A 14,103-nucleotide genomic window follows, 5' to 3' on the forward strand; every position below is an offset into this window, starting at 1 on the left:
AACAAGGGACTGGTGCACATCACTCATGGCCCTTGTGGCAGTAATGCTTCGTAACTAACCAATAAATACTGCTGGCTTCGAATCAAACTCAGGGTTTGTTTTCCTACAGCAACTCCCTAGAGGACAGCGCGGCGCAATGTACCTCAGCAGGGACGAGCCTAAGCCTGTATAGCATCAGGTAGCATACTCGCCAGTATCTATCTCAGGGAGTTGCACGAGAGTAGCAAGTCCGCTACCAAGAAACAGTTCCTAATGTCCCCGTTAGATTGTGCCACTCTGCAGAGATTATTTAATTCCTACTTTCTCTCCTCTCGCAAAGATAATTTCCATTTTTTAAAATTTACAATTTTGCAGATAGGTCTTACGGCAGTGATGGAATAGGAAAGGGCTAGGAGTCAGAAGGAAGCGACTGTGGCTTGAATTAAGGCAGAGCCACAGCATTTGCCTGGTGTGAAAATGGGAAACTGCAAAAAACCATCTTCAGGGCTTCCAGCAGTTGTGTTCGAACCCACTATCCCCCAAATTCAAGCTCACAGGTACGCGACCCTAACCGCACGGCTAACTTCCTGGGTAATTTATTTTCCACGCCATACCAGACCACCCACAATATTACCAACATCTTGCTTCAATGAAAAACAGGAAGGCAAGTTTTCAACTCAAGTGAGGCAAAATTAACTGTGCCAAGCTGAGTTGCTAGGATGGATTGAGGCACTGGCCTTCTGACTCCAACATGGCAGGTTCGATCCTGGCTCAGTCCGGTGGTATTTGAAGGTGCTCAAATCATCTGCCTCATGTCAGTAGATTTACTGGCATGTAAATGAACTCCTGCAGGACTAAATTCCAGCAACTCGGCATCTCCAAAAACTGTAAAAGAAGTAGTTAGCGGGACGTAAAGCCAGTAACATTATTATTAAGAGTGACTGTAGTTATAATGTATAATTAGCCTCTTATTTCCTGGGTTGTAATTGCCAGATAATTCTGTTTTAGTAGGAATGTAGTTCATTACTTAATGATAATAGAGTTTCTTGTTATTTCTGTAAGCTATAAAAATGTGACACTGAAAATTTTGGTGCAACACCCAGTTCCAGATACCACCAGCTGCCACTGGTATTGATCAGGTTTTCATTTAGCTGATCTAAAAGAGTGTCTCTGAAAATAGTACTCACAGCTTTATTGCAAAATTTGGTGATGTTGAATTTCTTCCTGGAAGGTTTCAAAGAGTAAGATTGTGGTTTTCAAAATATGTATAAGGATCCTTAGCCAACTAACTAGCAGGGGCGGTGCGTAGTATTGTTGCAGTGTCGCACAACTCCCAATAATTTTACACTCATTTGCCGTCCTTTCTTCTAATGTTTTAGTTTAATAAACCTAACATTTATTCTAAAACATATTACAATCAAGCATCTTTGGTCCTTCACTGTACTAATGCTTCATAACGGACCAATATACGCTCCTGGCTTCGAATCAAACTCAGGGAGTTTGCTTTCCTATGGCAACTCCCTAGCGGACAGCGCGGTGCAGTATACTTCTGCAGAGAAGAGCCTAAGCCTGCATAGCATCAGGTAGCATGCTCGCCGGTATCAGTCTCAGGGAGTTGCACGAGACTAGCAAGTCCCCTTACGAGAAACAGTTCCAAACGTCCCAGTTAGATTGCGCCACTCTGCAGAGATTACTTAATTCCTGCTTTCTCTCCTATCACAAAGGTAATTTCATTTCCATTTTCTTTAATTTACAATTTTTGCTTGATGTTGCACCGACGCAGATAGGTCTTAGGGCGACGATGGGATAGGAAAGGACTAGGAGTGGGAAGGAAGCGACCATGGCTTTAATTAAGGCACAGCCGCAGCATTTGCCTGTGTGAAAATGGGAAACAGCAGAAAGCCATTTTCAGGCCTTCCGACAGTGGTGTTGGAACCCACTATCTCCCGAATACAAGCTCACAGCTTCGCAACCCTTACCACACGGCCAACTCGCTTGGTAATTTCTTATCCACGCCATATCAGACCACCCACAATACGTCAGCCTCGGCGTCTCCGAAAACCGTAAAAAAGTAGTTAGCCGGACGTCATTATTATTAAGAATAACTGTAGTTATAGTGTATAATTATCCTCTTATTTCCTGGGTTGTAATTGCCAGATATATTTCAGTTTTAGTAGGAATGTAGTTCATTACTTAACGATAATAGAGTTTCTCGTTATTTCTGTAAGCTATAAAAATGTGACACTGAAAACTTTGGTGCAACACCCAGCTTCAGATACCACCAGCTGCCACTGCTAACTAGAAGTTTGTTGTTAGTCCAACATTCATCTATATTTTGTGCAGTCCTTGTAATCAGAACATATTTTCTGACATTGTACTGAGTACTGACACAGTCAGTGATATGCCAGTGCTTGGAGCATGGATGAATCCACGTAGTCTTAAAGTGATTAGGTAGGCAGAATTCATATTGTTGATGGAAAGCTAGTGCTCAGCGCAGAGACCAAGGAGTAGTAAGTAGTCCATTTGTATTGGAATTTCCAACACCTTTATTACCCATGGCATTCCCCATGAATTGATTGTCTCTTCAACACTGGCATTAAATTTGCCATGCTAAAATAAAAAAGAATTGAATATTTTTGCAGGTATCTTGGTGAGAACACTGTTCAGTTTGGTGGTAGAAATGATTCCTGAAATCTTCATCATAATTTAAATAGGTGGTCACTAGGGTGCCAATGTGACAAAACTATTTCCACCAAGGGGAACTCCAAGAGTCTTGTGTCCTTCACTTACTGCAATAGAGATGGGCCGATGTTCTTTCACCATTTTAGTTTTCACTGCAAATCCCACACCACAGATGCATGGTTCTCCTGTAGTCTATCCTTTCATTTCCAAAAGATGGTGTACCCTGAACTGGTCTTACTGATTAGTCCTTCATCTGATAACCTGGTTTCACTGAGAGCAATGTCTATATCCAGTTTAGCTAGTACAATGAGAGCTGTACTTTTCTCTGGTCTGTTAATGTGTCTGCTAAGATCAGTGGAGTCTTGATGTTCCAGATTCGAACAGACATATTCATATGGTAATTCTTATTTGGTTTCTGTCCACAACATTTGGAATAATCTTCTGGTTGCAGATTCCCAGCCATGTTCAACTGTGAGTACCTATGTTTAGCCCACATTTTCTAGGATCTTCCAAATTCAGTGTGGCCTGAAGTTTTGCTAAACAGTAGTGTCCAGTCACACATGCATGTCTGGATTCTTGAGTAGTCCCTAGTGGCACTTCTACTCATTATAACGAAGGTGTCAATACAACAACCCATATCTACTAAATTCTCTTCTTACAAGAGACAATGACCCGGAGTCGCCATTATTAGTACTAAATAATGAAATATTATTCTTTGACACAAAATACTGTACTTCAGCTAACAATAATTACAACTCATTACATAAACATGTCTTATTATTGCACCAGAAGTTTCTGTTTTTACACCTATAGTGAGAGTTCTTTTAGAAAAAAATCTTACGTGATGAAGTCAAGTACTTCTCTCATAGCAGACTGCAGTTTGTCTGATGTTTGGTTATGCTGTTGCTTGACATTTTACTCAAGGAAACCCCACAAACTGTTGACTGGAGTGGATAAGTGGGTGGTTGTTGGTGGCCAGGTCATGGGTTCCATACTGCCTCTAATCTGCATCCAATCCACCTGCCTGAAAATAATTTTTTATACCATCTCTAACACTGATAGCAAAATACATAGGGGGTCCATCTCGTTGCAGGATTATGGTATTTCCTATTCAAGCTTCAGAGAGCTGCAGATAGAGCCATCATTGGAATCTCCTCATATGACTGCCCATTGACAGTGCCATTAAAAACGTCTGCAAGTCTCTGTGAATTTAGTAAATGCCTCCACAATCCTCGATTTGCAACTAGTGTTGTGCCCTCATTTAGTTCTATACCTCTTATCTTTAAGTCATTAGAAACTGAGTCTAACCATCGTCGTCTTGGTCTACCTCTACTTCTCTCACCCTCCATAACAGAGTCCATTATTCTCCTAGGTAACCTTTCCTCCTCCATTCACCTCACATGACCCCACCATCGAGGCCGGTTTATGTGTAGGCTACGGCTTCATCCATTGAGTTCATTCCTAAATTAGCCTTTATCTCCTCATTCTGAGTACCCTCCTGCCATTGTTCCCACCTGTTTGTACCAGCAACCATTCTTGCTACTTTCATGTCTGTTACTTCTAACTTATGAACAAGATATCCTGAGTCCACTCAGCTTTCGCTCCCGTAAAGCAAAGTTGGTCTGAAAACAGACCGATGTAAAGACAGTTTCATCTTACAGAATACTATTGATTGCAACTGCGAGCTCACTGCATTAGCTTTACGACACCTTGATTCAATCTCACTTACTATATTACCATCCTGGGAGAACACACAACCTAAATACTTCAAATTATTGACCTGTTCTAGCTTTGTATCACCAATCTGACATTCAATTCTGTTGAATTTCTTACCTACTGACATCAGTTTAGTCTTCGAGAGGCTAATTTTCTTACCATACTCATTGCACCTATTTTCAAGTTCCAAGATGTTAGACTGCAGGCTTTCGGCACAATCTTCCATTAAGACCAAGTTGTCAGCATTGGCCAGACTGCTTACTACATTTCCACATAACTGAATCACTCCCTGCATTTTATACCTTTCAGCAGATGATCCATATAAACTAAGAACAGCAAAGGTGAAAGATGACTGCTTTGTCCAACCCCTGTAAGTACCCTGAACCAAGAACTCATTCTACCATCAATTCTCACTGAAGCCCAATTGTCAACATAAATGCCTTTGATTGATTTTAATAATCTACCTTTAATTCCATAGTCCCCCAGTATAGCGAATACCATTAAAAAATTGGTAAAAATTCCAGTTTAGCAGCCATGCCAGCACAGATCATAACATGCAGTGGATTCTTCTCCAATTCCTTTGAGGATGGGGAATCTCCTCAGCGCACAACACAACATTGTGATTGCCTGATTTTTGGCAAATAGCATACTCATCGGTGAACATCGTGTTACTGCTGTCATTTTCCAAATGGAATCTTTGGAGAAAGGCAGCACAAGCACTGCATTGAGCATCCACATCAGCATCACTCAGTTCGTTAACAGACAGTGGTCAAAATGGTCTTAGACCTGAATCTTTTGTCAAAACATATAGCATTGCTGTCTTGGGTATGCCAAGTTCAGCTGAGCATTAATGAGTTTATTTAACAGGTGACTCCTCAACGGATATCTGCACATTGAAGCATGTTTCCCTTTTCATTACCAGACAAAATAACTCCTGCAGGAAAAAACTTCTGACACTGTTGTACTTCTGCATATACAATATGTAGCAACTGAGAGTACATTATACAAACTCAAGGGACATGTAGATTCGTACCCTCATCAGCAATTCCTGTGATGGGTTTCCTTTTAATTCCATGCAAATACCAGGATAGACCTTTCTGAAATGCCATGTTCATTTGCCTGCCACTTCCTTGCTGGTCTATCCTCATCTCTATTCTTAAGTCAAGTGGGTCCAATTTCATCTCTCCAGCTGAATCACAAATAAAGTGGTCACAAATTACAATTCAATGCCCATTAGGTCAGTCGCTCAAGCCACAGGTGAAGGATTGGGGGTATATAAACAATAATATGCTACCTATGTAATATAGCCTATTCCTCCCTTCTGGAAAAGACAATTTAGAAAGTAAAAAAAGAAAAAACCACATATTTTTGGATTACTGATTCCTTTTACGTCATTTCATGGTAATTAGATACTGTAGTGGTACTGCTCAAAATAGATGCAGCTGGGCACCTTAGAAAAGTAAGGTAAATTTTCTTGTAATGTAAGTAGCATTTCTGCAATACATGGCAAGAACAATTCTGAGAAAATTACATAAGCTTGGGTTCCCACCACTGGTTCTTAGTCACACACTGAGGCGACTGATTGGCACAGTAATTAATGGCTAATGAATTGCTCTAGCATCATACTGACAAAGATGCAGAATGTGCTGCATCAGGTATTCTTACTGAAAAAGTAATATTTCAATATTATTTCTAAAGGACTTTTAATATTTGAATTATTTTGTTTTGTTCCAGATTACCATGGATAACGAATCCTCATGCCCAATGATGGAAATAGATGAAGAAGACACAATGTCATTGTGTCCTGATTCGTTGGAGGATGTAGATGCTACGATGATAGTTAGAGTAGCCTTGTCACTATTATCAATAAAAAACGAAATCCCTGTAAGCCCAGGGATGTGCCCTGTTGAAGGGAATCAAGCTGCCTTGTCCTTCAGCACGAAGTGCTCGTGGTCACGTAGTAAATATTCTGTAAGTCCACGTGAAGAGCGTCCTACCTCATCAACAGATGATATATCAGATGTTTATGCAACAGCATCCTACAAAACTGCAGTGGCATTGACAACCGATCATCTCACGAATGTTAGCTCCACAGCAAACTTCAGAACTGCAGTGTTATGGTCACATCCTCTAAATATCCTGTAAGTAAATCCATTTAATATAAATAGTTGTAAGTATATTTTGCTATATAAATAATATATAGTAGTATATGGGGAGCATTTGGATCAGTGCTGAGGACTGCAAGCACATCAGGCTGACGTCTCAGTCCACGGGCAGACCTTCATTTAGGGGTAATTGCTGGCTAGATGGTAAGTCATATCATAAAACAGATAGCACAATCATCGCTCAGTTTGGAGAGATCTACAACTTTTGTTCTATGAGATTTTGTTGAATCTCGATCTTTTATATGTTACATAGGGCTGCATTTCTCAATTATAAGCAAATCTCCCCAAATCAACCATGAAAGGCATTAGGAAATGGGACATGTCTTTATAATGAAAACTCTCCATTTCAATTGTGAATGGCAGTAGGCAAGTAAGCCTGCTGTTGTAGAAGAGACTCACAACTCAATTGTGAATGGCAGTAGGAAATGTAGCCTGCCATTATCATCAAAACTCCCCAATGGGCATTGTACTGACAGGAAGTGGAAGATAAACAGCAAAGTTTCCTAGATGTATCTGAGGAAGTGTTATTGCAATTACTTTTTCTCTGCCCTTGTAATGGACGACACCACCATTCAATGTGGCCTTCATATTTTTAACAGCTTTTCAATTACAATATTGCACTCAATTTCCAGGGTCACAAAAACTATTATTATTTGAAGACTGTGTAGAAACAGTGTTTGGACAATGCTAGTGCATTAATATTCACCAGAATCTCGACATGCTGACAGTGTATGGTGTCACAGTACAAAATACTCACCACTCAACATTAATTTATCAGGAAAATGTTCCTAAGAGTTGGGTGGCAAATCCAGCGATGGTACTCTCAGTAGAGCAGCATGTTTGTTATAGCAGTTGTGTAATGCCACGCAATGAACATCAAGGGCCCGTATGCCGTCCTTCAATCCCATTATGGAAGAAGGCATTCAGGCAATGGTGTAAAAAAATCTGGAGCACAGTATCACATTACTGGAAGTGATGCCGGTGCATCGACCTGGACCATATGTAAGGAACTATAAGAAGAACTAATGCCCATACCCTATTCAATGCAAGCAGTACCTTTCACCAGCTATTACAGTGAGTGCACATTTCTGCCATTTTCATTCAATCAAGTACAAAATCAATACTTTCACAGGAGTATATTAGCGTACCTTGACATTAATTTTACATAGAAATCAGTGTTCAGTGTGCACAATACTCACACATGGGCTGTGGAACTTCTCCACTTTGTGAATCAGGACAACTTCCTGCACCATTTCTCAACCAATATTTGGAAGGATATTGTAGAGAATATGAAAGACAAAGAATAGAGAAGGGAAGTCAGTAGTCTGGATTCCCCAGGGAGTGTATTCTTCAAACAACTTGGCAAAATAAATTGTATTCAATTGGGAGCTACCAATATTAATGAGGCTTATAGAAATAAAAGTAGAACTGGCTGAGTAAGCAAAGAGGATGCATCTGGATATGTTAGATGTTGATGATATATGGGTAGAAGAAGATAACAAGGAAGAGAAAGGAGATTAGAAGTGTCCTTAAAGAGGTGTTTAACCCTAGACCAGGCATGCCAATTTCTGTTACAGTACCGGGCGCGCGGTTGACTTTCTCAACCAGTTACGTTTTCAGTTATTTACAGGCTTCCAATTGCATAAACATTTCATTTAGTGGCATTTTATCTTTTATTTCAATGTTATTCTCCAAATAAAATTAAAAACTTGTATTAGTGATTAATATGAATGTACTTAAAATGCATAATCATGAACTCGTGAACTAATTCTGATAGCAACATGAATACTGCGCCTATTTATAATGAGTTAAGCAGTAGATCCATAATTAAATTAAAATTATGGTCATATTTTAATATTTGCACAATTATACAATGAAATGATCAGATATAATAGCAAAAAATGACTGGATGAGTAGTAAAGTTTGTTGCCATATCCAAGAAATGTCCCCCAAGCAATGCAATAATTTCACTGCGGTTAGCAAATTTAAACCCGTGCTCGCAGCTGTAATTCACTTCCTCCCACTTCCTAGACATGTAAACATTAGTCCAGTGTAATAGTTCATCGACCATCTCCGCGTTTATCAACTGCATGAAACAGTCAATTTCTGTCGATGCCTTCCTTGCCTCCCCTTCTGGTCCTGGCAGTTTTTTTACAATATTCCCTGCTTTTACCCTCAAAATAAGTTTTGAAAAGTCCGTCTTGGACTACATTGTTCCTCCATCTCTCCCAAAAATAAATTCCCCTTTTTTATCGTCTTCGTAGATCTCACTGTCCGAATTGACCTCCTGCTCCATATCACTATTATGATCCTGATCCGATACGTTTATAATTTCCTATTCCCTGTCCGAACAATCCGAGGCAGAGTCCTTTATTTCATCGGACAACCAGCTCAAAATGTCAGGTATGTCTTCATCATTGACAAAACGAGACCTAGAATAGAAATATACTACATGTAATTACTCCTGATTTTGCTTAATTACCCAAAAAGTACAGAGGAAAGGAAATTTTAAAGAAATAAATTTCACTTACATGAGCAGGCGCGCGGTTGACTTTGTCAACCAGTTTCGGGTTCCAAGAGTTCGCTCAAAATAATTACGCACATATCGCTTCCACTGTTGTTGAAACTCGACTGAACTGAAGGTCAAGAGTGAGATCAAAGGTATTAGTTGTGAGGTGGTGAAAAACAGACAGTTCTAGGAATTACGGTGTAAAATAGCACGCTGGTTGACAAAAACAACCAGCGCACCCAGTCTAGGGTTAAAAGGGAAGTTCGTAATATGGGATAGGATTGTTCACCAGGTATACAATTGCATGCAATGTAGTTTTTGTTAGGCACATAAATGAGTTAATGACGTGGGCATATTTAGCTGTTGGAGGAATTGGAGTGAAAAATGTCTCAGTCTACTCACAATGTGATGTTGCAGATGACGATCATGTTGAAAAATATATGAAGCAATCAGTGACATAAGAGTCGGCATCAACAACAAGGATAGGATAGTGTTAATATGCAATTACAATGCAAGGTTTGAAAATAGAAATGAAGGATATAAAAAGGTGATGGATAAATATGGGGTAGATATGGGCGCTAATAGGAATATGAAACTTCTACTGGACTTCTGTGCTAATGTGGGATTGGCAGTGACGTGTATATTTTTGAAGCTTAACACGTTGAGTGCCGAGCCGATTGTAGCACACTATTCCACTGGTGCCAGGCATGTTTTTGAATTGCATTCCGCTGGTGCCAAAGCAATTATACGCGTTGTAGTCTGTTTATATAATCTTGGGATGTATTTATATGAGGTACTAAGTAAATTTTATCTCACCATACCGTGGTCATGTGTGACGCCATATGGTGTCACATCAGTTTTTAGGAAAGATAAAATATAGCGTGATGCCATATGGTGTCACATAATTTTTTGACATGGAATGTGCAATACGAATTTCAAATACGGGATATTTATTTGCTAATTCAAGTTAACGCAATATTTATGAAAACCTAGTAAAACGCAAAACAAGTACTTATATTACAGTACATATTGTTGATAACAGTTTTCTGATAACTCTAAACATTGAATATATGCGTCTCGGCACGCCCGAGTTCTTGTTACTCGTAATTTTTCAAACCTTATTGGCATCGTTGTTCAAACATCGTCCTTTGTACACTTGTTTCATGTGCTGTTTTCATATTTACGTTTTGCACATCTGATCGGGAAGTTAAGGGGAACGCGCTAACTATACGCTACCTGGCTGCTGGCGCAGCTCGACGCAGCCCGGTTGGTTCACGTCCGCTGCTTCGTTCCTCCCTACCTCTCCGCCACACCCCGATACTCCCGCGGCACTTCTAATTTTATGACTATTTATTTGTTCAATTTTGGCGTTTAAACTTGCGCTGGGTACATGCCATTTTCACCTTAGCATTCTAATGTCTCCCATGAATATTCCTACGAAATTTCAACCGAATCCGAGTGTAACACATGTATGTGTTCCCTCAGAAGATTATTACCAATATCTTCCATTTTTTATATCTTTGCACAACTATATAAACTGAGTGATAATACGTACGTAAATGAGGAATAAACAAAGCCTGGCGCACTTTCACCTGTGACAACGACCACAGGCCACTCAGTGGCTTCGGAAGAATACTGTGGCGCCACATGGTGGCATACAATAAAAATACATAGCTGGAAGAGACCCTGAAGTTCGCCCTTCACGTAGTACCAATTTTACGCGCATAGATGTCACAGCTGATTATCTACGGCGCATCGCCTGAAACTCAACTGTGCCGCCATATGGCGTCACGCCAACTCTGATTTCAAGAACGGTGTGCCGCCATATGGCGCCACGCCATCACAAATTTGAAGACCACCGTGACGCCATATGGCGGCACGTGGCACCCAACGTGTTCAGGCTATTCAGTGCTACACGTTGCAGGATAGGGCAACAGACCATAATAGCTTATTTAACATTAAGAATTTCATTCTTCAGGTTCCGTATTGAATCAAGATTCACAATAGAGAAATGGGAAAGTTGATATCCACCTTTTCAATACAATATGTTACGTGATGGTTTACATTTAAAACATCACGTTTATTTATATTTGGTACCGGTTTCGACAATGTTTGATGTCATCATCAGCCAGGACGACTATACAAAGATATATCACATTAACCGTGACTCCTACAGTAATATTACATTAATAGTATTGAATATAAACATGAATATAATTAAAAGTATATACATATACTGTATAAGCTGACAGTCAGTGCGATAAAAGATTGTTTTTTATAAGTTGTACACCTTAGTATTCTAGTTAAAAAACGGGAAAGTAATAAAAGTGAAGTATTATAGTCAGCTTTTAGTGACATATTTGTCTATTGAACAGTAGGGTTATGTTTTATGAAGGCTTTTTAGCCATGTTTAACATTATAAAAAAAGTAGACACATGCTTAGTTATGAGTGTTTCTACATAAAAGTATGTACAGTAAAATCTAGAAAGTATTCGAATGGGGCTTGAGCTTGGACTTAATAGACTGGATGTCACTGCACATTGATGTTGGCATATAGGATGTCCTGGCTTACGAAATTCTAAATTCGCGGATTATATTTTCTTATAGGTTCCGTCTTGGTTCAAGATCTTTCTCGAACAACCTATGCACTCGCAACTCAAAGCACAAGAATCTCTTCAATACCATCACAACAGAACTGCACTTAATCCACTAATATGATATTAACATACAAAATTAGAGTACAAACAACTTATACATAGAATCTACTAACGGACATCACAAATAGGAAAAGTCCCCTCAGTTTACTGCGGGCACAGATTTCTGCACATGGTTACAAGGGTATTTAGGGGTTCTAGTAAGGATGTAAAGGAGAGAGCATATAAGTCTCTGGTAAGACCCCAAGTAGAGTATGGTTCCAGTGTATGGGACCTTGAGCAGGATTACTTGATTCAAGATCTGGAAAAATCCAAAGGAATGCAGATCAATTTCTTCTGGGTGATTTCCAACAAAAGATTAGTGTTAGAAAAATGTTGCAAAGTTTGGGCTGGGATGACTTGGAAGAAAGGAGACAAGCTGCTCGACTAAGTGGTGTGTAATACCAATATAGTTTGTCTGTTATTGGACATTAAAAATTTTCTAGCTAACTCATGCCTGGTTGCAAGCATTTCATCCCAGTGTGCTAAGTTGGGCTCATCAGTTGGTAAATAGCACACCTACCAAGATGCATGGCTAGTGCATATCGTGGAGGCCACTGCGTAGGCTACTTGGAGCCACCAGCAGTACCAATGCACTATAAGAAACTTTGTCTCTTTACCACATATTGATGTCTGCTGGCCATCAGATGATATACATGTTGATTCCAATAGGGAACCTGAAGTATTTGTTCCGAATGAGTAAATTTATAATAGCAATATAGTTGGTCTATTATTGGACATTATAAATTTTCCAGCTAACTCATTCCTGGTAGCCAGTGTTTTGCCCCAGTGTGCTAAGTTGGGCTCATCAGTTAGTAAATAGCACATCTACCAAGACGCATGGCTAGCGCATATCATGGAGGCCACTGGGTAGGCTACTTGGGGCCACAGGCAGTCCCAGTGCACTATAAGAGACTTTGTCTCATTTTCTAATACATAGCCTGTCTGGCCATCAGACAATATAGATGTTGATTCATATAGGGAAATTGAAATATATGTATATGTTTTGGGAGTTGATGTATATAATTCTAATTCCATCTTTGTTAGTAGGATCCTATAATTCACTCACTTAGAATTCAAAATCTTCCATAAAGAACAGCATGCATTATTCATGTATTGTACCTACTAGTAAACAGCCTACCTAAGTTCTAAGAGGAAGAGAGTGATAGGATCATGTATGGTACCCGCTAGTAAATAGCCTACCTAAGTCCTAAGAGGAAGAGAGGGATAAGACATCATCTAAGTTTCTGATATGTAAAATCCTGGTAGTATCATTTCTGCTTACAAAAATTCTCCCTTCCCGTGTCCACACATAGTTGAATGCTTTTGCTCTAAGGTCTTTCGCCCTCTTAAGAAGACACTTAGATTTAGCTCTTAGGTGGTCATTGATATAAATAGTATTGTTAGTGGCATTAATATGTATTAAGTGCAATGGATGAAAATTGCCTAACGTTTTTCTTTGAAAGCATAAGATCATGCTTCTTCCATCTATTCATGGAATAGGTCTAGGTAGAGAATTATTCAGTGTTGGAATACTATGAGCAATGTCGATGTCTGTTTTATTGACCTCACAGCCAACTGCTAATCCAGTATCCATGATTTATTTATATACATCTTCACTTTGTAGCTCTGGCACACCATGAATTTCCTTCATGTTCTTGAGGGGCCCCTTGAAGGGGCTTTCCAGCATGATAATATCATCCAAATAAATTCAGAATGTCTTCCAAAGCAGTCCTCCTCTCAGCACAGATTCCGTCAGCCTCTTGTAACTTGCAAAAACTCAATGACATGACTCTGAACTGCCATTTACTATGTTTTAAAAATCAATCAATCAGCACTGATCTGCACTTAGGGCAGGTGACAGGTTCCCCATCTGTTGTTTTCTCAGACTTTTCTTAAATGATTGCAAAGAAACTGGAAATTTATTGAACATCTCCCTTGGTAAATTACTTCTATCCCTAACTCCCCTTCCTATGAAAATGGCATATGTCTTTTAAAGCTGGGAGTGTCTGAGGACATGTTTGGTTCACCAGGTGCAGCTCTTTTGATTTGACTCCCAGAGGCGACCTGCTCCCCTTCCTATAAATGAATATTTGCCCCAGTTTTTCCTCTTGCATTCCACCTTTATCTTCAGATTGTGATGTCTCTTACTTTAGAAAACAACACTCAAACTTATTCATCTCGAAATGTCATTCCATACCATCCCTCCACTGACAGCTCACAACATACCATTTAGTCAAGCAGATCATCTCTTTTCTCCGAAGTCTTCCCAGCCCAAACTTTGCAACACTTTCGTAGTGCTACTCTTTTGTCAGAAATCACCCAGAACAAATCAAGCTGCTTTTCATTGGATTTTTTC

The sequence above is a fragment of the Anabrus simplex genome, chromosome 2, assembly GCF_040414725.1.
Source record: "Anabrus simplex isolate iqAnaSimp1 chromosome 2, ASM4041472v1, whole genome shotgun sequence".
Taxonomy (NCBI): Eukaryota; Metazoa; Arthropoda; class Insecta; order Orthoptera; family Tettigoniidae; genus Anabrus; species Anabrus simplex.